The 26,063-nt window shown below is 37.1% G+C and overlaps 1 protein-coding gene across 2 annotated transcripts in view; it reads left to right on the top strand.

Moving 5' to 3' along the window:
* Positions 1–218: 218 nt before the first annotated feature.
* The window catches only part of LOC123880267 (secernin-3), a 41,882-nt gene continuing 16,037 nt past the window's right edge, over positions 219–26,063 (top strand). The window contains exon 1 of one of the 2 annotated variants that reach the window (XM_045928304.1): positions 219–337. The gene's annotated coding sequence lies outside the window, so the exon portion shown is untranslated. The remainder of the gene's footprint in view (positions 338–26,063) is intronic. The other variant, XM_045928305.1, reaches the window with a different exon arrangement.

Below are 26,063 nucleotides of genomic sequence, written 5' to 3' on the forward strand. Positions count from 1 at the left end.
AGTACATTAGTACGCAAAATATGGTTTAAAAATTATCTCTACAGGAACGGTCGCTTTCTTTCGTCTGAGCTAACTCCTTCCTAGCTTCATAGATGACGCCACCGGGGTCAGCTTAGGCGAACACCCGCGCCTGCGCAACTGCCACGCATAACCACCGACGCGACGCCATTTTTGAAATCGGAGAAGTCATTGCGACGAGCTCCTGTGAGGACGTAAATTCCCATACGCGCGCGCACGCCAATTTTCTGGCCGCATATACCTACTCGCATACAACCCGAAACCGCCACAGCATCCCTGGAGCAGATTCCGGAGCCAGGAAGAGTTGCAGAGACAAAAGGTTAGTGACCTTTCTTGCTGGATTTGTTTTTTGGGCCATATTTTGTTGTGGATATAGGTTTTAGGTTGCACATATCACTACCGCAAACGCTCCCGGATCCTTGGCATCACGCTGAGCTTCCATTTTATGGTCCATTCGAACCTAGGATATTGTTCTAGTACGCATATTTATCGCGATTTTACGTAATTTACTCGTAAAATTGTAGTCGTAAGATTATCGACAACGCGTTGTGTAAGTTATTCACAAGTTCATAATACATTTAAAATTAACGCATTTAATAAATATTTCGATAATATATCTTAATTTACGTAAATTACTCGTAAAATTGCCATCGTAAGTTACTCGACACGCGTTATTTTCTGTTCTTTGTACGCCGCCATCTTGGTTTAAGATATTCGCTAACAGTTTAATTGTTAACTATTTTTGTTATTTTGTGCCGTTAAAATGGAGAAATTAACGTCTAAATTAAATATTCTTACTTCCAAAAAACAAAACATCTTTCAAAGAATGAATAGATTGTATGAAATGTCTAAAAGTATTACAACTTTTGAAACGCAAAAAAATGAAAGGTTTATGAGTGAGTCAGAAACGGTTGATGACCTACGAATGCGTAGTGTAGGTCTACATATGAAATGCAAAATAAAGATTGTGAATATGAACATTTGTGAATTAATTACGGAACCCTCAGTGAGCGAGTCCGACTCGCACTTGGCTGGTTTTTTATTATTCTAATTGTTAGCCCTTCCTTCCTAAACAATACTTTTTACTCGTCTACCACACGGTTCCACGACTCTGGGACAGAGCTTTGCTTCTTCGTTCTCCATCGAAATACATATAAATATGTAAAGTGCCGTTCCAGCTTGCTTTTTTCCAACTAACTATAACTTGAATACTATAAATAGTACCATCAAGAGTACTTATATATTATAGAATAATAATAATAAAAAGCCTTATATTTATCTATACTAATAAATAAAATTGGAGTGTCTGTCTGTAATTTCGAAATAACTACCTCATATTAAGCTCATATGGTTATTTGAACGATACCATAACTGAATCACACGTTTTTAAAATTTTTGTCTGTCTGTCTGTCTGTTTGAAAAGGCTAATCTTTGGAACGGCTGAACCGATTTTGACGGGACTTTCACAGGCAAGTAGAGGATTGACCAGGGCGTAAAATAGGCTACTTTTTTAACCGACTTTCAAAAAGGGAGTTGTGTTTTTCTACCTATGTACACCGAAATCTCCGAGATTTCTGAACCGATTTGCGTCATTTCTTTTTTAATCGATAGAGGAACTTTGCGACATTGTTTCATAAAAAATTTGGAGTCCAACTCCTCAATCCTGATGCTGCAGGGGATCTGACCAATCCACGCGGGCGAAGCTGCGGGCATCAGCTAGTCCTTAATAAATTTCTAAACAAAGAAAATAATTTTTATTTTTATTTTTAAGGACCTCTCATTGAGTAAAGGCCTCCTCCAGATTCTTCCAGGTTTTCCTGTTTAGCGCCTTTTTTTCCAGTCTATGCCTCCCGTTTCTTTTATTTCATTTTCCCAGCTTTCCTTATATATTATGCATGTTCTAAATATTGCGCTGCATCATTACTTGCCATCAAAAGTGATCACTGTCAAGAGATTGTTTTTTAATTAAATGAAAGGCAACATCATAATTTACAACTCATTACTAAATTCTTGTATCGACGATCTTTGACGTAGTATTTTACCGGTTCTTATATTTTGAGACAGTGACAATATCAGACACTAAGCAGCTTTGCTTCAAGCGTTTTGATAGTTCCAATATAATTCCTGGCGCCTTGTTAGTTCAGATAACAAGCCCGCAGGGTTGACTCGAGGCACATTTTTATTTTTAGGGTTCCATACTTCAAAAGAGACAAAGGAACCCTTATAGCAGGGGTCGAAAAGTAATTTTAAGTGGGGTACGAATCCTGTTGAAAATTTTTATCGAGGAAAAAAACTTATAGTGCCTATTCGTTTTTATTTTGCCACGTTTAGGTAATTATATAAATTACAATAGGTAACATTGTGAAAAATTACACTGACGAATAGGTTCACGCGAGGAAGAGCAAATGTGAAAGTGATAATTTTACCAAACATGATTTATAACGCAAAATGTATAAAAGTTAAACTTTTTAAATAAGTACAAAATATTATCTATAATATTCTGCGGTCCAATTTTCTACCATCCGTGGTCCGTATCTGGACTGCGGTCCGCCTCTCGATGACTACTGAGTCAACACAATAAAGACAACAAAGTGACCCTATAAGGCTTATATGATCCCTTTATGGTCTGTGTTGTGTGACAACGAAAATACACATTCTGTGTTAATTCAACTCTCTACGTATTACGGTTCACAAGATATGAGCCCGCTGATAAACAAACGGATGGGCGGTTGGACAGACGGATGGAAGGACGGACAGGGGAATCTTAATAAGGTCCCTTCAGTCCCCATCGATTACGGATCATTAAAAAGCTAATAAAAATTAAATTAAAAATTTAAAAAACCCCCGACACATAAACCTCTAAAAAGTAAAAAAATAATAGGTAAGTATGTATGGGCCCTTTAAGAATAGTATAAATAGTAAAGTTTTTATCCAAGCGTTCGTTGCGTCGAGGGACCGCTACCTATCATAAACTATGAAAGTCATCTGTTGTAGAAAGAATAGTATTTAGCGGTCCCCCGACGCAACGAACGCTTGGATAAAAACTTTACTATTTATACTATTCTTAAAGGGCCCATACATACTTACCTATTATTTTTTTACTTTTTAGAGGTTTATGTGTCGGGGGTTTTTTAAATTTTTAATTTAATTTTTATTTCACGCTTTTTAAACTTTTATGCATAAATTACCGTTTATTTGTGCCATTCTAAAACCCAATTTCTATAATAATATAAATCCAATAACGCAGCTAATATCTCTTCAAAAGTAAGATCAATGTTATGTTAATTATACGTTATAATACGTTAAAAATATTTTTGACCGAACATCACTAAATCAAGAAATATCTAACATAGTTTAACACGACCAAAACGAAATATCTGTTTCTAACATGTCGTTGCTTTAAAAATGTACCCATTTTACGTAGTCGTATAATAGTTCGCTTTTTTTAATTAAGATATACGATTAAATTGAAATCGACTTTCACCCGATGAAATAAGGAATAAAGTGGCTTGTATGTCATTTTGTTTGTTATTGCATGTCAAATTTTTATTTGACATAACTTTCAAAAACCGGTCAAGTGCGAGTCTGCCTCACAAATGAAGAGTTTTGTACAAGTTTTTTTTTTTATGTAATGACAATTCAGTTGTCGGATTTTTCTCTTTACTTGGGCCACAGGAGTAGAGTGCTTGGGCTATAAGATATTGCTACCTGCCTTTCATGATTCTAGGTAAACGGGAAGTATCCAATTTATAAGTTTTGATTCTCTTGAAAGATGCGACAGACGGACACACAGACAGACGACGAAGTGGTGAAGGAAAACACCGTCAGGAAAACTGCATGCTTGAGAGTTGGCCATAATGCTCCTTCAAAGGTGCGTGAGGTCTGCCAATACGTGCTTGGCCAGTGTGGTAGCTTCTCATTCTGAGAGGAGACTTGTGCTCAGTAGTGAGCCGGCGATGGGTTGATCCTGATGATGATGAATTTTAAACGTATTTTGTCAAAGTAAATAAGCTGAGTTCAAGCAGATAAAAGAAGGTGCGCCTAATGCATCATCCAAACCTGCGCGATAAAGCGGGAACCTCAGCCGCGCGGAGGGTCATCGCGTAGGTGTGCCATGCACACCTACGCGACTACAACAGTCGAGGCTATAACATCTTTTTTTTCTCTACAGATACCTACTGAACCCTAAAAATAGTTTGACTATGGTTTGGGTTTGGGTTGATTGTTCGTGGCCTTTGGTTGACTGTTGTATATTATAATTGAATTGATGTTTCCTCGTTTAACTGTGATTATAATATTTTATAAATTAGAAACTCCGCGCCTACGATCCAAAGTATCGGAGTTTTCCAAAACATTATTTTCAAATAAATAATTATGTATCTAGGCAACGTCCATCTTATTGACATTTGTCAATTGACATAATATTAATATGAACCTCTGTTACAATAGTGAAAGATCCCAGGGCCACCAGCCGTCACGTATTTTCTGACGAACGAAATGTGGACGATTGAGTAGTGTTAGTATGTACTAAGAACGCATGCCTACAGACCTGCTAGCTTGCTTAGACGGCCAATTTTCATGTATCAGGTAATCAAAGTACATGAAAACATTACTCAACTCACGTAAATTCTACAATTTTTTTAATTTTTAGCTGATTTTTTTAATATTAATAATTAATTGACATAAGTAAACTATAAGAGAGTGAGAGAGAAGTCAATATATCCTAATACATGTCTCATACAGTCTCATGCGCGTAGATAATGCCCTCGCGTTCAAACTCACAGAGGCATTAAAATTGAATTTAGGGGATGATTGGCCCTCTGGATCAGTCTGTCTTCATGTAAAAGGTTTTAAAATAGTTGTCTGGTGGACATTTATAAAAATGGAGCATCAGAATTTACGTGCAGTTAAGTAATTACTTATTTTGGGAGCTTTAAAGCGTCTGCAAAGCAATACGGCCGACGCGGGAAGTGTCTGGGAGTATTGGCGACTTATTTTTAAGGATATTGCCTAAAATATACGTAAAAATCAGCTTGGAGAATTTACGTGAGGTAAGTAATGTTTTTATGTACCTTGATTATCAGATACCTGAAAATTGGCCGTCTAAGCAAGCTAGCAGGTAGGCTAGGCATGCCTTCTTAGTACTTACTAACACTACTCAATCGTACATATTTCCTTTGTCAGAAAATACGTAACCTCTGGGGGCCCTGGGATAAAAGTAATAAGAAAACCAGAAAAGAGCTGATAACTTCCAAACGGCTGAACCAATTTTTTTGGATTATAGCTAAGAACACTCTCGATCAAGCCACCTTTCAAACAAAAAAAACTAAATTAAAATCGGTTCATTCGTTTAGGCGCTACGAGGCCACAGACAGATACACAGATACACAGATACACAGATACACAGATACACAGATACACAGATACACAGATACACAGATACACAGATACACAGATACACAGATACACAGATACACACGTCAAACTTATAACACCCCTCTTTTTGGGTCGGGGGTTAATAAAATATAAAAAGCTAATATAATATATTGACATTTTAAATAGAAGCCTCCAAAATATTGGGCGTATTGCGTTGAAGGGTCTTGATCCAAACAAAGAAAATATCAGGGGCAATTTTAGCTTTCACGATGTATACTTATAACTTTCCGCCAGTTTGTGACGTTTTTACCTCCCATTCCCATTGTCTAGGGTTCAGGCGTTGTTATCAACTTGACTGAAGTTAAACAATACGAAATTACAAAAGAAATAAGCCTTTAAATTCACATTAGCAGTATTTTGGCGTCGCTTTAGAGTTTTGTTTTTCAATTGTAAGTCTTCGTCAATCATTTTTATGGTTCCGTACCTAAAAATCCCTTATAGGATCATTTTGTTGACCGTCCGTCTGTCTGTCGTGTCTGTGAAGAAGCCAATATTTACCATTGACCTAGAATCATGAAATTTGGCAGGTAGATAGGTCGTAGCACCTTTTACTGTACCACGTGGGGTATCATATGAAAGTATTTTACCTGTACATTCTAAAACAGCTTTTTATTTATTTTTATGCATAATACTTTTTGATTTATCATGCAAAATGTTGGAAAAATACCCGAGTACGGAACCCTCGGTGCGCGAGTCTGACTTGCACTTGGATGGTTTTTTCTTGTTGTAATGCGGAAAAGTAACCATTTCACGCGGTATTATCATGCTTTGATTGTGCTTACAACCCTACAGTGCTACACCTGCTTTGAAATAATCAAGTTTCATCTTAAACTGGATCGTTGGTTTCCATCACGTTAGTTCGTTCTAAATAGAAAATAAATAAGCTATCCGAGATACACACTGGTAATATAACCGTTATTTTATTGAGTCCCGAGTAATATTAAATTGTAGCTATAATATTGCTCAGTCATTTTACAATAGAAAAAAAACATACGTGCCGAACTGAGGTCCTTTTTAACCCCCGACCCAAAAAGAGGGGTGTTATAAGTTTGACGTGTGTATCTGTGTATCTGTCTGTGGCATCGTAGCTCCTAATCTAATGAACCGATTTTAATTTAGTTTTTTTTTTGTTTGAAAGGTGGCTTGATCGAAAGTGTTCTTAGCTATAATCCAAGAAAATCGGTTCAGCCGTTTGAAAGTTAACAGCTCTTTTCTAGTTACTGTAACCTTCACTGGTCGGGGGTGTTATAAATTTTTAATTTACACATGTTGAAAGTAAATAAAAACCCTTTTTTGAAATGTCACCCTTTTTTAATATGTGTATACTGTATATATTTTTTAAAGCGCCGTAACTAGGTTTCGAATATTAAGCATCTAGATCAGATTTCGACAACAAGCAAAACAACAAAAATAAAGCAACGTCAATTTATTACATTATTTTATCTAAATGTCTAACAAAAATTCCCGTTCAGCGGAATGCAAATTCATGAAATAAAATTCCTGACGGCGGTAAGTAGTCCAAAATGCTATATTTTAGACCTTACCTAACCTGGACCTTTTGAAATTGTACATTTGAAAAGAGCAACCGCCGAGTTTCTTGCTGGTTCTTCTCGGTAGGAACAGCATTCCGAACCAGTGGTAGATTATTTTGAAGATTCAAACATTTGTACCTACGCCATGTCAAGTGGTCTGTTTCACGATTGATATAATGTAGGTGAATCGATAATGGAGATTTAGCGAGCATTATTATTTTAAAGCCATCTATCAATGCTTGGCGCTACGATCTGGGAAACTCGACAGACTTCATCATCTCTTCTCTTGTAGACATAATCTTAAACTAAGTTACTGGTGAACAGGAAATAAGGTTAAATTCCAAATCAGACTATCAAAAAAACTTATGGTATCATATTCAAATTCAAATTCAAATTATTTTTATTCAAGTAAACTTTTTCAAGTGCTTTCGAATCGTCAAAATTATCTACCACTGGTTCGGAATGCCGTTCCTACCGAGAAGAACCAGCAAGAAACTCGGCAAATCAGTAATCAGTAGTATCCTATCACCTGTCTTCGTTTTTGCTAGCGTTCTGGTGTACGCTCTGTACAACTAGTCCACACGTCCCTGCTAGTAAAGTGTAAACAGAGGATGATGTTTTAGGACCGTCGCCATTTAGCTCGGTAAACTCGGTATGAGAGTGCGACGCGACGTAGGTACTCTCAAATAGATTTATGGATATTAAGATTAAGTTCACTTTGGCTAATGCAGGCCCACGGGGTAATGCTCATAGCGAGTAAACTAACTTCTAATGGCGGGGATGCATGGCGCAATCATTCCTAAGGCAACTGAATATCATCCTATCACTACCCATACTTATATATAATAAATGCGAAAGTGTGTTTGTTTCTTGGTTTGTGGTCCTTCAATAACGTCGCAACGGAGCAACACATCACATATTTTTTGCATTGAGGCGTCTCTCCGTCACTCGCTCCATACAAACGTAGTTCCAATTTTATTTGAATGTTAAGCAACCAAAGTCCATGAAATTTTGCAGACGTATATTCTAGAAACTAATATCTATGCCTGTGGTTTTCCAGATTTCCGTTAAAATATTCGGTTTCAAAGTTGCGCGGTCTTAAAAATCCACATACAAATCTTTGAGCCCCTGTAATTTTAAAACAACACATTTTTAGAAAAATCTAAAACATCATAGGCACAGATATTAGTTTCTAGAATATGTCTGCAAAATTTCATGGACTTTGGTTGCTTAATCACACTAATATTATAAAGAAGAAAGTTTGTATGTGTGTGTGTGTGTGTGTGTGTGTGTGTGTGTGTGTGTGTGTGTGCGTGTGTGTGTATGTTTGTTACTCCTTCACGCAAAAACTACTGGACGGATTGGGCTGAAATTCAGAATGGAGATAGATTATAGCCTGGATTAGCACATAGGCTACTTTTTATCCCGGAAAATCAAAGAGTTCCCACGGGAATTTTATAAAACCTACATCCACGCGAACGAAGTCGCGGGCATCAGCTAGTATTCAATGAAATTGGAACTACGATTGTATGGAGTAAGTGACGGAGAGAGCCCTGTTAATTTATTTTTGTAAACCTTTTTCTTTTATATGGTAATAATGAGATAATTAATAAATGAGACAGGAAAACTAATTTGATATTAATAAAAATACCAAATACACAAAATATCAAAAGACACAGCTTCTAAGCCTTTGTTAGTTATTTATTATATAGTTATTACTTATTGCCCAGGTAACGAGATCATATAGTTTTATATGCAAACCTCTTTGCCAAAAGGTGAAAATAAAATGTTCATTGCCTAAGTACAATAATTGCTACATCATACTTTTGCAAAAGGTTCAATCCGTACTTAACTAGTGAAACTGAGCCTCAAGTATAAAGTTCGTAACTACGACTCTAACTCTCGACTTTTTCTTGTTACAACAGTTTAAACTTGTTTCGAAGTTGCCAGAGGGCCTATCGTTGTCCGTATTCCTGTATTTCGAGACTCATTTCTTCATTAAATTTTAGGTTCATTTCTTAGAAATAAGTAGAACTCTCATCTTGTTAAAACGGCAGAGGATATCAAACAAAATCAAAATCAGCATGGCAGTTTGTTATTAATTGTCTTTTGGTCATTTATTATTTAAAAACGAATTTGAATATGTGAAATATTTGAAATGAAAACACTTCAATAATAAAAAATCTGAAAACTGCTCCAAAAATCTAGATTTTCCGTGATAAAAGTAATTTATGTCACTCGCCAAGGCTACAAAACTTTAGATATTCTTCAAAAAATCAAGTGGTAATTTTATGCAAGTTATCTGAATCCATGCTACATAATATCTACTATTAATTATTATAAATATGAGAAACTCTGTATAGTATCTGTCTGTCTCCTAGTTTCATCATCATAATTTCGTACGTACTCTATAAATTTTATAATTATATTAAGCCTCAACAGCTCAACGGTTGAGGAGTGGACTGAATTCCGAAAAGTCGGCGGTTCAAGCCCCACCCGTTGCACTATAATTGTCGTACCCACTCCTGGCACAAGCTTTACGCTTAATTGGAGGGGAACGGGGAGCATTAGTCATGATTAGCATGGCTAATATTCTTTAAAAAAAAATTAAACTGCAATAGTCAACTCGAAATGCAGGTCCGCAATAAGTAACAATTTCTTCAACCCAATTTAAATGAAAATATTAAATATACTGTGCTAAATGGTATAAAGATGACGGAAATGGGCAGGCCATGTCTCTCGCAGAATCGATGGAAGGTGGGACAGAAACGTTTTCCGCCGTAGAGTGGACCTGAAACCCGCTGGACTGAGAACCTTAAGAAGGTAGCGGTGGAGGCGCCCTTTCGGGAAGTGCTATGCCCAGCAGTGGACGCAAACAAGCTGATTGATTGCAGTAAACCGTAGTAGAACAGATGGAACAAAATAATCAGTTGAAGCTGTATCATGTTCTCACTTGTATTAACTAGTAGTTGAGTATTTCCATCACACTAATATTATAAAGGCGAAAGTTTGTATGTGTGTGTGTGTGTGTGTGTGTGTGTGTATGTTTGTTACTCCTTCACGCAAAAACTACTGGACGGATTTGGCTGAAATTTGGAATGGAGATAGATAATATCCTGGATTAGCACATAGGTTACTTTTTATCCCGGAAAATCAAAGAGTTCCCACGGGATTTCAATAAACCTAATTCCACGCGGGCGAAGTCGCGGGCATCGGCTAGTTAGAAATAACGTCGTTTTCTTCGAGAGGCCTGTGTTGTGGCAAGCGAAGTTGCAATAAGCTCGCTTAATGGAGTTTGTTGCTTTGCCCTGTGCCGCAAGTGTGTATTATAATAATGTTAGTAATAAGGTCCTACCCAACTTTATTGGTTTTCCAACATAAACAAGATGAACTCTCTATATCCATTCATATTATAGGTATAACAAGGCACATATTACCTATTTTTTTATTGCAAGATAGGCTTGCGCTTGACGACAATCAAATGTAAATGGGTTAAAGTGAGCTTGCTTAGATGGTGCGTATTTACTCTTGCCTTGAAGGTATTTCATCATCATCATCATCATCATCAGCCTGTGGACGTCCACTGCTGGACATAGGCCTTCCCTAAAGAGCGCCACCACACCCGGTCCTCAGCCTTCCTCATCCAGCCACTTCCCGCCAGCCGCTTAATATCATCGGTCCATCGTGCTGGAGGGCGTCCCACACTACGTTTGCTTAAACGCGGTCTCCACTCAAGGACTTTCCGGCTCCAACGGCCATCGCCTCTACGACAAGCATGGCCTGCCCACTGCCACTTCAGCTTGCTAATAGTTTGGGCTATGTCAGTGACCTTGGTTCTCCTGCGGATCTCCTCATTTCGGATCTTATCCCTCAAGGAAACTCCTAACATAGCCCTCTCCATAGCTCGCTGAGCAACTTTGAATTTGTAGACAAGGCCGTTTGTCAGTGTCCACGTTTCAGCACCATAGGTGCTTGAACCATAGGCGTTTCAGAACCATAGGTTGAAGGTATTTAGGTTATTTATTTATTTATTGAAAAGGTACACAAAAGAGGTTGTTACTAAAAATGGTCCAAACATAAAAAACAAAAGATCAATCTAAGTGACAACCCCTAATGCTGTGTACACAGCAATGCTATACCTAAATAAAATATACATTACACAAGATATACACAGAATTTTTAAAATGAAGGCTTAATAGAAGGCGTTATACGTGACAGGAAACACAGATACCAGAAGAACATTCCATAGTTCCACACCTTAATCAAAAAACGTTGAGCAGAAAATTTCGACCAAGTGGATTGGATGTCGACCACATAGGAATGCCAACGAATTGCCATCAAGGTCGTGAAATTCTTGAGCACACTATCCAAAGTATATTCGTCAATGCAGCAAGATTGACTGGCGTATAATATTATTATGTAGCTCAAACACTCAATTTGAAAACAACCAATCTGTAGATTATGTCTATAATGCTACGCGTGGAAAGCCGGGGCAGGCCGATGCTTAGGTATAATTTTGAAGTGTTAGACCGGAAGTGCCTGCACCAAATAATTAATTGAACTTCACACGCCTCTCTCTCTCTCTGCGTCGTATACCTCATTGCTGAGAGTAGTGACCCTTTCCCATTAGTCACATAATGTAAGGGGTTTCGCTGCAATAATAACGTGATAGATCCTTCTGCTAGGTATATATAAATTAGTCTAGTTTTTGATGGAAGACTCCGGCTTTAGATATGTACCTAGTAACGAAACAATCGACTCCCTATACAGAAATGCAAAAGCAATTTTTTATTTTTAAAATACAAATTCGTTTCAATCGAGGTTTAAATAAAATTAATGCAGATTGGACAAATTGAATCCCTTCACTCCCAAAGAGTTCTCTTTTATTTATTTTTCAGAATAATTAATAGTTAGTACAAATTGTCAACCATAATTGGAACAGCTCTGCCTTTTTAGAATTCCGTACCTAAACAGTAAAAAAGGAACCCTTTGGGAGACTTAGTCCATCTATTCGTCACAGTTGCTTATTTCAACGGGTGACTATGACTACCTAGCTGCTAATTAATATCTACGTGAAAAAGTTTTTTTAATACAGTTGCTCAAAAAGTGGCGTATTGCAGGGACGTATAAGCATTCGGGATGTGGGCTATTACATACTCGTGCTTTTTTTTTACCTTTCCCGAACTAGTGCGTTCTCTTTCCCAACTGTCAAAATAATGTCTATTAAAAAGAAAAACCAACCATGAAGTTTTTACTAAAAAAATTCATAGAAGCTTTTATGATTCATGCAAATACGTATATTTCTAAAAAGAAGCTACTAATTTCTTTCAATATCAGATTTAATGAGTTTGGTTAGGTTTTATTTCATTTCATCTCATTAAATTTCATTTTCATTTCATATCAGTAAAAAACTTCTACTGAAGACTTGGCTGTATGGGCATAGTTCCCTTTGCCTACCAGAATGGGTGAAGAAGAAAAAACTCTGCTTATATTCTACGGTTGGCGCCATTTTTCAGAAATTTTCTTTGCGAGTTTAGTTGTTTGTTGCACAAAATGAGTAATTTCGACCCTAGTTTTTTTCTATCTATTAACAATAAAGTTGTTTTAAATTAAATTAAATTAAGTTAGTTGAGTTTATTGCGTTTTTATTATTTTATTAAATTGCTTCATTTTTTCGCAACTGTATTAAAAATAGTCGTTCAGTACACGTGCGGAACCGTCATTGCAACTTGTTCCGACTGTAAACCCTCGCCTTCGGCTACGCCTCGGCTAGGGTAGACATTTGTCGGAACTCTTTGCAATGACAGCCTTTCCACACTTGTAATGAAATATACTATAACAATATTATTTCAATTGCAAAACAGATCTAAAATTAATGCACTTACTAAGTTACTCTACCTACATCTAAATCAACCTACATGTTCTAAAATAGATTTCATTTATTTTTAAAACGCCTAATATTTATATAACTACCATGTACTATTATTATTGCTGGTACTATTGGTAGTGTTGGTGCTCAAAAAGGGGATTACCTGGAAAGTTTTCTGGGAGTTTTGAAAATTGTTGGTTTTATAGATTTCGACGATCTCTTTCCGTTTTTTTATTTTACCACCTCTTAACTTTGCCGCTCACGCTGCCACATAACAAGAGTTAATTTCGTTATATTATAATATTTTTGGAGCCAGTGCAAATCCGCACGAACCGTTTATTCTTCATTTTGCTTTGGGACTCCACATTGACACCTCCTTGGCACCGACTCCATAAAATGTAATTATAGAATCTACATTAACTCATTTAAGTATACCTAATAATATGTTCGGTAGTAAATTAAATTATTTATTAATTTTTAGTGTTTGTGGTTAATGAAGTGAGGTTATTTATGTTTTGAATCTTTTATTTCACAATTTCAGTGGTCAACTGGTCATGTATTAAAATATGCTATGTCTGGTTAAAATCCCACTGTTCACTATGCTATTACACTAATCGCGAGCAATTTACTCCTATCCATTGAGGAGTTCCGTTCTCCATCTCCGAAGATGTTCATCTTCACCAAATTGACATGAGACTACCTCTGAACTCTGAAGTACGGTCTACGAAACTAAAACAGAGTAACGAAAATGGTTCATAATAAGAATTGGTGAAGTAAGCGCGTAAGAAAAAAACATAACGTTGAATTAAGAACCTCGTCCTTTTTTTTGAAGTCGGTTAAAAATAAAGTCAGCGGAATGCCACGTTAGTTAACTTGGAAAATCCGTACACTAGGTCCTCAAACCAAAGAAAAATTCTAACTTGGATACTCGACTAAAGCCTCCTTCATCGAGACTCGCGTCGTAGTCTGGGGAAATATCGCAGAATTCAGAATTTTTACATAATAGAAGTGACAAACGTGCGTGAGTTTGTCGCAGCATAGGTGACTTGTGAGTTGTGAAGCATCAACGTAAAATGTAGTAAAAATAAACCAAATTATCAATTCACCATCAAAAAATCAACCTCGGTTTAGGAGTTCAGTACCCTATAGCATCAGGATTAAAGTTTTGGGACACGAAGTTCAATATTATTAGTATGTATTTTCGATTACAAAAAAGCTGCACCAATTAATTCTATGGTGAAAGTTCTCTCAACAACACTAACTTCTAGTTTGTTATTGGTTACCTTCTGTAACCAACCGTAGTAATATCACAAACACTGAAACACTGTAATATACTAATAAGGATGGTATTGTCAATATACATCGTCCATTGCAACTTCAGTTTCCCAACCCACTGAACTATGTCGGTTACTCTGGTTCTCCTCCTACGTTTCTCTTCATATCTGATTTGATCACGAAGAGAAACTCTAAGCGAAGCTCCCTACATCACCCGCTGGGTGCTCTGAGCTCTCTTATATCTGCATAGTTAGCGACCATGTCTTGGATCTATCAATGTCCACACTTGGAAGATCATTTTTGCGGCGATACCATTTCTATTACCTACCTTATATAGAATTCTGTGGAAGACACATTTTCAAGCGTCTCCATGTTAATTTGGCAATTACCCAGAAAAGCTTTACACTAATTATGTGCCAGTTGCAAAAGCGAACACTTCCTCACTCCTTTTAGTGGATGCTAATTTTATTGCCTAGCTCCGTGAGATATTGGACGGACAAGTTTAAATGAGTTCAATTACTGAAGCGTTCGGAGTTACCGTTCCTCGATAGTGGAGTCTGATCGTAGAGATAACTTTGACTTTACATTGATGTGGCACAATTCACATAATATACAGGGTGTAACCAGAATACTAGCAAAAACGTGTAAGTGAAAGTACTGATGATTACTGATAAGATACCATAAAAAAAGGAAAGAAATTAAAAATCCTTTATTTTTTAAAAGTTCACAATATATTGCAAATGTAACATCTGACTGACGCTAGAGGTCGACGAACGTTGTGTAAATATATAAAAATCTGTTTTAGGATACATAAACAGGTAAAGTTTTTTTATATGATACCCCACTTGGTATAGTTATCTTACTTTGAAAATTGAAAAACATTTTAATTTTTTTTCCGTGATGTAACCACAAATTCACGGTTTTCAGACTTACTCCTTTACTTGTGCTATAAGACCCACCTACCAGCCAAAGTCATGATTCAAGGTCAACGGGAAGTGCCCTATAGGTTTTCTTGACAGACACGACGGACGGACGGACGGACGGACAGACAGACAGATAGACAACAAAGTGATCCTATAAGGGTTACATTTTTCCTTTTGAGGTACGGAACCCGAAAAAAGTGCCAGCTAAACTTGCACGTCTTGGCAATGAAACAAGTGTAACCACTAGCAAAGCCCTTCATTGTATTTAATTTATGTTGCCATGACGTAATAAAGAACTTCTTTTCCGACTACTTTTCCGCAACGGAAAAAAATATTATTATACCTTCGAAAATAATTCTGTGATATAATATAATATGTACCTATACTTACCTAAATAACTACCCATATTATATATGCAAAATGATTTTGTTTGTTGGTTTATTGGTTTGTTGGTTTGTCCTTCAATCACGTCGCAATGGAGCAATTTTTTGCATGGGTACCTATAGTTATGTTAAGGTATAGACCTGAAGAGTGGGTAGGGACTTTTATCTCGGAAAATGAAAAAATCCCCACGGGATTAAAAAAAACTAAATCCTCGCAGACGAAGTCGCGGGCATCAGCTAGTAATGTGTTAAATTCAAAAACATCACCTGAAATTCGCAAGAATTCCATATTTTGCATAATAATAAGGCTGAATTTCTCACTGATGTTACTTGTATTACGAGTTTGGAACAGTTTTCTCTGGAGCGGAAACTAGAGCCAAGTCGCGGACAAGTTTTGCTCCAAATCTAATCACACCCAGCACAACACTCCGCAAAGTACCTATCTACTATCTAGAAGTGCGAGTTGTGAAAGTGGTACCAAGCCAGCAAAAGTTAGGTGGGCGTAGATGCTTCGAATTTAACCTAACCCAGACCGATATAATGCAGGGTATAACCAAAACACTAGCAAAAACTTAGCGTTATTATTATAGAAGCATTTGTCTTGTCCTATAGTTTGTAATTTAGTATTTTTCAAACCCGCAATGTATAGCGTGTAAGACTCGGATCAATGCTCCACTTACGACGTGGTATTGATTCGAGTGACCTATTTACGGAACGTTCGTTGACGTCTAACGTCAGTCAGATGTTTTATTTGCAATATATTGTGAACATTTAAAAAATACAGGATTATTTGTAGTGATCGTAGTTTTTTATGATATCTTATCAGTAATGATCAGTACTATCACTTGTCTTTGATTTAGCTAGCGTTCTAGTTACACCCTGTAAATGTAAAAGTATGCCAGTGTGTATATCTGTCTGCCTACTAACTCTTCACACAAAAAAAAATGGTACAGAAATAGCTTGCATCCTGGGAACGGATATAGGCTAAGCCAAATAGTTCCCGCGGGATTTTTGAAAACCTAAATCCACATGGAATAAAGGCGCGGAATTCATTTATATGATACAGTTGCCACGGGATTTTTAATAAACCCAATCATATCTACTAAATAGGTTCCTATCTGGTAGGTAATAATTAGATAAACATAATAAAATCTAGGTAACTATATATATGAAAACCAAATTTGGTGTTCATAATTAAGATTAAGCTTCTAAAGACCATAAAATGAACACTCGATTCCTAAGAAACCTGTCATTTTGAGAAGAGACCCATGCTTAGTAGTGAGTCGGCGATGAGTTGATTGTGATGATAATGATGATGATATTTAGATTTCAAAGTTTTACTTAATATTGTATTTTGTTTACTTAATATTGTTTTGCTAAACTACATAACGTAATACCTATATACCTACTACGTCTAACAAGCGTAAAAATGGCGTTTTAAATTTTTTATGTAACGGCACTTTATTTAAATGGAGGATTGACTGTGGAAGCAGTTGTGAAAAGGTTCCATTTAAAAGCCTTAAGAGGTGTCTCTCCGTCACTCGCTTCATACAATCGTAGTTCCAATTTCATTTGAATATTAAGCAACCAAAGTCCGTGAAATTTTGCAGACATATTTTAGAAACTAATATCTGTGTCTGTGGTGTTTTAGATTTTTCTAAAAATATGTAGTTTTAAAATTACAGCGGCTCAAAGATTTGTATATAAATTTTTAAGACCGCGTAACTTTGAAACCGAATATTTTAACAGATATCTGGAAAACCATAGACATAGATATTAGTTTCTAGAATATGTCTGCAAAATTTCATGGACTTTGGTTGCTTAATATTCAAATGAAATTGGAACTACGATTGTATGAAGCGAGTGACGGAGAGAGCCCTGTTAATGCAAATAAATTGTCAATTCTATGCTGCGCTTCAATAATTTACTGCTTTTGTTAGGTACATAAAACAGCACCTAATGACTACTACGAATATTTTTGTCCTACTTCGACTGCAATTATTTATTCTAGAAAATTATTGCAAACAATATTTTACGATTTTAGGGTTCCATGCCTCAAAAAGAAAAAAGAAGCCCTTATAAGATAACTTCGTTGTCTGTCTGTCTGTAGTATCTGTCAAGAAACCTATGGGTACTTCCTGTTGATCTAGATTCTGGAATCATGAAATTTGGCTGGTGGGTAGGTCTTATAGCACACTGAAAGGGAAAAATCTGAAATCCTGGGACTAGGTTTTTTTGAGATAGTATTTTAAGGAATTTCGTGTGAAGACGAACGAAGTAGCTACGAGTAGTTCGAATAATACAAAGCTTGATCACCTATTTGGCCTGAACTCAGTGTTGGCAACAAACATTACGCAATTTGCAAGTAGGTATTTGCACAACCCTAACTAGTTTGGTACGAAAACTCACACCCTAAACCAACAATATTAATTAAGTTAGGCTATGTAGATTCGTTATGGCCATTTCAATTCATAATGCCTAAGATGTCCTTTAAATCGTCCTTCCTAATCTAGTTAGAGCTGCGAAGTTTCCTAGTCGTTTTTGGCTTGTTAGAAACGCGAAGGCCAAAGCTATATTAATTTAACTCTATTTAGCTTAAACATAATGTGTATTAATTGTTAAATCATATTAGAATGTGATTTTTAGGGTTCCGTACCTCAAAAGGAAAAACGGAACCCTTATAGGATCACTTTGTTGTCTGTCCTTCCCGTTGACCTAGAATCATGAAATTTGGCAGGTAGGTAGGTCTTATACCACAAGTAAAGCAATAAATCTGAAAACCGTGAATTTGTGGTTACATCATTAAAAAAAAAAATTAAAATGTGTTTAAATTTTCAAAGTAAGATAACTATACCAAGTGGGGTATCATACGAAAGGGCATTCTAAAATAGATTTGGATTTATTTTTATGCATAATAGTTTTTGATTTCATGATCAACCCATTTCCGCCCGACTACTGAGTACGGGTCTCCTCTCAGAATGAGAAGGGTTTAGGCCATAGTCTGCCACGCTGGCCCAATGCGGATTGGCAGACTTCACACACCTTTGAGAACATGGAGAACTCTCAGGCATGCAGGTTTCCTCCCGATGTTTTCCTTCACCGTTAAAGCAAGAGATATTTAATTGTTTAAAACGCACATAACTGAAAAGTTAGTGGTGCGTGCCCGGGATCGAACCCCCGACCTCCGATTTGGAGGCGGATGTTCCAACCACTAGGCTATCACAGTTTTTAATTTAAATCGTGCAAAATGTCGAAAAAAATACCCGAGTAAGGAACCACCGTTGCGCGAGTTCTACTCGCACTTGGCCGGGTTTTTTAGGGTTGTGTATCCGAAGGATGCTTTTACTTTATTCACTACTAGATGATGCTCGCGACGTCGTGCACGTAAGTTTCTGTTTTTCGAAATTCCGTGGGAACGCTTCAATTTCCCGGGATAAAAAGCAGCTTACATTCGTCTCCGGGATACAATATGATCTATACATCATGAATCTGAACCAAAAAGATAATGCCCGTGATTTCTTCGATGAGATTTAGGTTTTTTTAAAATCGCGTGCGATCTTCTTGGTTTTCGGACACAAAAGTAGTCGTGTCCTTCCCCGAGATGAAATGTATTTCTGTACCAAACCTCAAAATCGGTTAGACGGATGGGCTGTGAAAAGCTAGCTGACAGACACACTTTCGCATATACATATAATAATATGAACTGTTTGGCTATCTACACTGTGCATTGTGCAATCACCCTGTCCCCTTACCAAAGATTATGTAACTGAAAGAAAATAACTGAAGGTATTCTTTTCCAGTTATTAGGATATTAATTTCACCTATAGTCTGCGACAGGTTGAGATGGCAATCGGGGTAAGAGGCGGGGGACTCCCCGCATGTCACCCGCGCTCGCCCGCATCAAGTTAGCACAGGGGCTGTGCGGGCGTGTAAGGCGTTCCCTCCACGATTCCCATTTCAACCTGTCCCGTACTGTATAAGTAAAATATATATTCCATTCAGAGTTAAAATCAAAACAAACAATAACTATGATGCTTTAGAAATACTTACATCGCGATATTATTCGGTATCTTTATAATCAAGATTCTTGAATAGTAGGTATAATAAAATGTAAGTAGGGAACAAGACGTGCTGAGCGTAATGAACGAAATCAATTTCATTGATAGAGGACGTGTCCTCCATGATGATAAACGGCCATCTCTTATTTCCCGCCTATAGACGCAATACCTATAAAGTTCGGAGGAGGGACCTTATTTGTCCCTGAATCGATGTGGATTTTTTGTCATCATCATCCTGTTTAACCCATTGCCAGCTCACTACTGAGAACGGATTTCCTCTCAGTATGAAAAAGGTTTGACCATAGTCCACTACTCTGGCCAAAATATGTGAATTCCAGCCCGCTGTACCGATGATCGGAGGAAGGTAGGAAGGGGAGCGGGTGGAAAAAAAGGAGGAGGACCGTGTCTGGTGGCGCGCTCTTGAAAAGGCTTATGTCCAGCGGTGGACGCATACAGGCTGATGGACTGATTGATTGGATTGAAGCTGCAAAGTATAAAAGGTGAAAAGCAACAGTAATAAACATTCGTTCTTATGAGTTTCCGTAAACTTTTAAAACGGATTCGTTAAAAATAAATTAAGGTGCGCTTCTTATTCGCAGTTCGTCTTTCATAATGCCTTTCCTTTATTACTCTTTCGACAAAGCTTTTTATATTTCGCGAAGTAAAAATGAATTTACTTAACTTCATATAATAAAAATATAGTAAAAGACTTAAGAGGTCTTTGTCTCGACTAGTAATTAACACCTTACTGACGAAAGCGGAAGGAACGATAGCCTCTTGATGACTATGAATTCCTATTCGGGGGATCCAGGATTTAAACTGAGCACACACCTCTAATTTTCGCAAAATTTTATACCTTTTATATGCGTTGCAAGTAATTAAAATACCTTGATTAATATTTTTAAGACAAAAAATCTTGGCTGATGAATTTGCGATGTTGGTACGAGAATAGTCATCATCATCCATGAACAACGCATCGCTGGCCCACTACTGAGCATGGGTCTCCTCTCAGAATTAGAAAGGTTTGGCAATAGGATAGTCCACTAGGCTGGCCAAGTGTGGATTGGCAGACGGGCAGAGTAATCAATCATTTATTCCGCGTAGTAACGTCCATGGTTGAGATAGCCACAGTTGCTGACCTCCAGTAAGAGACGGCAGTACAAGTGGAAAAAGAAAAAGGCTTCTTCAATAAGCTTCAATTTAAGGCAAAAAAGGCAGAGACTGTTTATTTTCGCCTCCAACAACAGCGAAGGAATTAATTTATTACTGCCGTAATACTTATCCCTGAATTGTAGAAACGTTTTTATTTATTTTAGTTGCGAGATCGTCATAATGAGCTCGGCTTTCTTGCAAATATTTTGAAAAGATCAAATTTCAGAAGCTATTTTATGAATTGGTAGATACCATAGGTACAGTAAGTATATAGAAATAGTGTTCTATACCTACCAATTTAAAAAATAGCTTGTGCTGATGCCCGCGACGTCATCTGCGTGGATTTAGTTCTTTTAAAATCTCGTCGGAACTTTTTGATTTTCTGAGATGAAAAGTAGCTTATGTAACTCTCCTGGTCTTTAATTACACCTATGCAACAAGTGTAAATTAAAAATTCATAACACCCCCGACAAGTGAAGGTTACAGTAACTAGAAAAGAGCTGATAACTTTCAAACTGCTGAACCGATTTTCTTGGATTATAGCTAAGAATACTCTCGATCAAGCCACTTTTCAAACAAAAAAAAACTAAATTGAAATCGGTTCATTAGTTTAGGAGCTACGATGCCACAAACAGTTACACAGATACACACGTCAAACTTATAACACCCCTCTTTTTGGGTCGGGGGTTAAAAAATGACGTTGATCCATTGCTCCGTTGCGACGTGATTAAAACACAAACCAACAAACAAACGCACCAGGGCATTTATAATATGAGTGGGATATGAATTATGTAGCAAGTACCCACCTACTTCAAAAGCGTTATTACTGGTTAGTGAGTAGTGATAGTGGTGGAACTAGCACTAATATAACAGAACTATGCCTCCACACAAGTGGGCGGGTAAGGAATGCGGAGGACCAAGTGTGATGGTCTGCTCTCCAAAAGTTTTATGTACAGCAGTGAACTTAACAGGCTGATGAATTGGGTTGGAAAAGTTTGATATGCAAGTAAAGGAAACTTGATTCTTTAAATATTGAGAATCTCTCTCTATCTCTCTGCGTCGTATTTATGAGAGTTGGTGACTTCTTTCCAATAATTATTTGTTTGGGATAATAGTGGTCCGTTTCCAAGTTCTTTCGTGTAAGTACGACTCGGCTAAAGAGTGTTGTTTCGAATCTTAGGTTTAATAATTACCTACTATGAGATATCAGGGCTATCCCTGATAACGAATTAGTGCACAATACATATTTTGACGATTTAAAAGTACGTGTAAAAGTTTATTTGGATAAAAAATATTTCTATTTTATTCTATTAATAATAACCGGGACCTACAGCCTAGCGTCCGAAGCATAGAGGAAATTCGTTGGGCTTTCGGCCTTCGGCCAAAGGCTAAACTAGTACCTCCAAATCGCGTCATTTTGCATAGCACACCTTATTGCGTACCTACTACATGTCCATATCTGTGACGTAACATGTCAAGGTTATGGCCAAATAAATTTTAAGCACCAGTTGTTAGTACCCTAAGAAGTAGGTATGATTTCCTAAGTCAATAATTATGGCATTGTCGTCCGCACTAAATGATAGATTTAAACACAACTTCAATGCCCCAACGCTTATATATCTCTGAACTGCAAATAAAATACATTCCCGTCTACTGAAATGTAAATTTTCATATCTCTCATCAACTTATATAAAACTCGAGCTTACAACTTTTTCCCTAAAAGGCTTCATTTAAACGCACATTTTGACAAGACAGTTGAATATAAATTCTCGTCCGAAAAGTTTTCTCATATAGCGACCGTCCGAGATTCAGTGAGTTTGAGGAGTCGTATTAAAACGTTAACTGTATTCAACTATTTCATCGAGCATGCATATGGCATTTTTAACCCCCGACCCACAAAGAGGGGTGTTATGAGTTTGACGTGTGTATCTGTGTTTCTGTGTATCTGTGTATCTGTCTGTGGCATCGTAGCGCCTAAACGAATGAACCGATTTTAATTTACTTTTTTTTGTTTGAAAGGTAGCTTGATCGAGAGTGTTCTTAGCTATAATCAAAAAAAATTGGTTCAGCCGTTTAAAAGTTATCAGCTCTTTTCTAGTTTTCTTGTAGAAAAGAAGGTTAACTAACCGTTAGGTTCATAATATTATGTCAATAGACAAATGTCAAGCTGTCAAGATGGACGTTGCCTAAATACATAATTATTTATTTGAAAATGATGTTTTGGAAAACTCAAATACTTTGGATCGTCGGGGGTGTTATAAATTTTTAATTTACACTTGTTAAAGTTTTGTTCAAAACGTAGATGTGAATTTTTTGAAATTAAATAACACAACTCTGACGACTTCAATGGCATAGTGAGCTGAGACTTTTAAAGGGAGATCTCGGGTTTAATTTGCTGGAAAGTGGACACGAGACGGAGTTAGTTACCGTCTCGTAGTTAGCAATCTAGCAACTTGGCACATCGTGATGTGATACATCGCTACGATGCGACGACGTACTACTATCGCAGACTCGGTAGTCGGTACGACGTACTGTTCATGTAGCCAACTTACCACAGCTTTACACGAGACGTAGAAACTGATTGGGGTGCATTGAACTAATAGTGCTAGGCAGAGATTGTTATTGGGGTGTCGGTATATGTAATCTATCACCTGTATTCGTTTTTGCTAGCGTTCTGGTATAGAAGAGGAAAAGCTGAATGACGATCTATCAACGCACTGCTGAAACTACTGGACGGATCGGGCTGAAATTTGGCACGCAAATAGTTATTATGACGTACATCCGTAAAGTATTTTTGAAAATTTAATCTCTAAGGGGGTAAAATAGAGGGTTAGAAGTTGTGCAGTCCACGCGGACATAGTAGCGGGCATAAGCTAGTAACCTATATAGCATTTTTTATTCTGAAGAATATTAGCTACGTTCATCACGACTAATATTGTGTTAGGAGTAGGTACGACAGTAGTGCAACGGGTGGGGTTTGAACCGCCAACCTTTCGGATTACAATCCGCTCCTTTAATTGTTGAGCTATTGAGGCTCTAAAAAATGTTAATTGAATTGTTCAATGTTATAGTTTTTCTAACGATTTGTCGTTTTTCTGCCTGGCGGAAAGAAATACAAGTGCCTCCTTTGTGGTGCAGTTTACAAAGCGCAAACCGCTTTAGGAGTTATGTGAGACAAACGCTCATGTTATACAGGGACTCTTTGTAAACACTTCAATCGAATTCGTTCACACAAAGAAGCATTTTCTTATAGAAAACGTTGTGCAGTTATTTTATTTTCCATGCTACTTCAAAACATTCAAAGCCACAATGTTTTCTTGTATACTAATATTATAAAGAGGAAGATTATGGCTTGATTGTGTGTTTTGTTTGTAATCGATAAACGCTGAAATTACTGAACCGATTTTAATAATTATTCAACATTATAAAGCAATTATCTATTCAAATTCAAATTCAAAATGTTTTTATTCAATTAGACTTTTACAAGTTCTTTCGAATCGTCAAAAGCATCTACCACTGGTTCGGAATGCCTTTCCTACCGAGAAGAACCAGCAAGAAACTCGGCGGTTGCTCTTTTCAAAGATTTGATATACAATATTATGCCATGTATAAAAGCAATTGAAGTCCTGCGCATTGCTGGAGCGAATCGAAGTTCAAATCCACGCTTTTTTATCATTTACATAATCTTCGATAGTATAATATGCTTTTCTCAAGAGCATATTTTTAATAGATTTTTTGAACCTGTGTAAAGGCAAGTCCAAATTTGACTGAGGAATTTTGTTATAGAAGATTATACCCATTCCCACAAATGACTTTTGGACCTTCCTGAGACGGAGCGTAGGAGTCGCAAGCCTGTTACGGTGTCTAGTCAGCCTGTTGTGTAGATCGCCAACCTTCTTGTAACTAAGAATATTATGGAAGTAACATCTAGGCTATAATATATCATCCATCCATCCATCAGACTGTAAGCGTCCACTGCTGGACATAGGTCTTTCCAAGAGCGCGCCACCAAACTCGGTTCTCCGCCTTCCTCATCCACCCGCTCCCCGCCACCTTCTTCAGGTCATCGGTCCAGCGTCAGTGTCATAATATATCACATTGATATTAAAAAGGCGAAAGTTTGTGTGCGTGTGTGTGTGTGTGTTTGTGACTCTTTCACGCAAAATCTACTTGACGGATTTCGCTGAAATTTGGAGTAGAGATAGCTTATACTCTGACTTAATACATTGACTATTTTTATCTGAAACTCAAAGAGCTCCCGTGGGTCCATCGCTCGTCTGTAGTCCTACACACATGCCCTGCCCATCTCCATTTCAACCTGGACACTTTCAAAACAATATCAGTAAAAGTTTAATATATTACATAGATAGTACCTACTTATTCTAAGCATAGTAGGTACCGACTACCTGCGAGTCGGTACAGATCAAAGGCAAGCGCGGCGGCCTTTGTGAAACCGGCCGGGTGATTCAGTTATGGTATCGTTCAAATAACCACATGAGCTTAATATGAGGTAGTTATTTCGAAATTACGGAAGACACTTCAGTTTTATTTATTAGTATAGGTTGTAACGCGTTATATACGCAACACTTAAGTGAAGTCGATCGAATTAGCTAGTCATCATAATTTGAGAACTTTATGGAGAACTCTCAGGCATGCAGATTTCCTCAGAATATTTTCCTTCAGTATTTAGCAGTTAAATATCAAGTGATGTTAGATCTTTTGGTAGTAAAAGCGGTTATTCAAAATCAATAACAATAATTATATTATATTTTACTATATTATATTATGCAAAAAAATACTTTTCCGAAATCAACATTGTCAAAATGTGTTTCAGTTTCGTAAATGTTATTCCACACCTATAAAATCGTAGAGCTAATAATAATATAACGGAAATAGGTCATTCTAGTCTGAAAAATGACCACGTAGGTACCTACCTACATAAGTATCATAGTTTAGGTACTCATAGAGAGGAAAAGTTTCCGAAGCAAGCTCATGACTATAAATAAGTCTTGAATAAGCCAATAGTGAAGCCGGGGTGCAGTGCATCCAAACCAATATCTCCGAATTTCTTTCTAGACTTTGTAGTTCTCTTGAACGACTTGAAACTGTTGTTTATATTACTTGGCTGAGTGTAAATTCTTTTATGTAGCAATCCTATCTTTTGGTCTTTTTAGAGGAAATAGCTGATGCCCTTGACTTCATTTAGTTTTTAGAATAATAATCCTATTAACTATGTATAGATTCCATAAATATCACGTCACACTAATATAATAAAGGCGAAAGAGTGCTGTGAGTGTGTGTCAGTGTGCGTGAGTGCATACTACAGGTGCGTGCGTGTGTGTATGTGTGTGTATTGCTCTTTCATGAAAAAGTACTGGATGGATTTGGCTGTTTGAAATATATACATAGATAGATTA

Source organism: Maniola jurtina, chromosome Z, assembly GCF_905333055.1.
Source record: "Maniola jurtina chromosome Z, ilManJurt1.1, whole genome shotgun sequence".
Lineage (NCBI taxonomy): Eukaryota > Metazoa > Arthropoda > Insecta > Lepidoptera > Nymphalidae > Maniola > Maniola jurtina.